The 760-nt window shown below is 31.6% G+C and overlaps 1 non-coding gene across 1 annotated transcript; it reads left to right on the top strand.

Moving 5' to 3' along the window:
- The first annotated feature begins 281 nt into the window (after positions 1-281).
- LOC112442760 (U6 spliceosomal RNA) lies at positions 282-385 on the top strand. The gene has a single exon (XR_003031056.1). It is a non-coding gene; the product is annotated as a U6 spliceosomal RNA (small nuclear RNA).
- Positions 386-760: the final 375 nt, after the last annotated feature.

Raw genomic sequence — 760 nt, 5'->3', positions numbered from 1 at the left:
GGCTGCAGCAGAGACCCGGCGCAACCAAAAATAAAATACAAGTAAATATATAAATAAAAGAAGCTCTGATAAACAACAACAAAAATACGTAATAAACTAGTCATTGCTGGCCTGTCGTGTTGAAAGCTTACCACGTACCAGTCATGGTGCCAAACTCTTTAAACCCAGTGTCTCATTTAATCCTCTCAACAATCCTACAAGGCACCAGAGATTACCATAAATCTTATTTTCTAGACAAAGATGATTCAAAGGTTTCACTGACTTTTAAAATTAATAATTTGGTGCTCGCTTCGGCAGCACATATACTAAAATTGGAACGATACAGAGATTAGCATGGCCCCTGCGCAAGGATGACATGCAAATTTGTGAAGCGTTCCATATTTTTACGATATTGTAAAGTAATTAGTCTCCAATTAAATAAATTTAAATTTAAAAAAATTAAATTAAATTAATAATTTGATTTATTGGAATTCACAAACCCTGGTTCTTCCTTAAGCTTCAGCTTACAAGTCTTACTTTATTTGTGTTCAATGTATTTTCACAATCACTTTTACAAAGATTTGGAATGTTTGATTCCAGTTACGAAGTTAAACTCTTTTAAACATTTTAAATTGCATTTAAACATTTATTGTGTTCAGTTTCCTTTTATGTACTTCAGCGGTCTGACTTAACAGACAGAACCTTTCCAAGTATTTAAATTTAAATTATTCTTCCAATAAATTCAACTTATAAATATGGTGAACTTTGTGTTCTCTTAAAT

The sequence above is a fragment of the Bos taurus genome, chromosome 19, assembly GCF_002263795.3.
Source record: "Bos taurus isolate L1 Dominette 01449 registration number 42190680 breed Hereford chromosome 19, ARS-UCD2.0, whole genome shotgun sequence".
NCBI classification, from domain to species: Eukaryota; Metazoa; Chordata; class Mammalia; order Artiodactyla; family Bovidae; genus Bos; species Bos taurus.
This window is presented reverse-complemented; position numbering and strand designations above follow the sequence as displayed.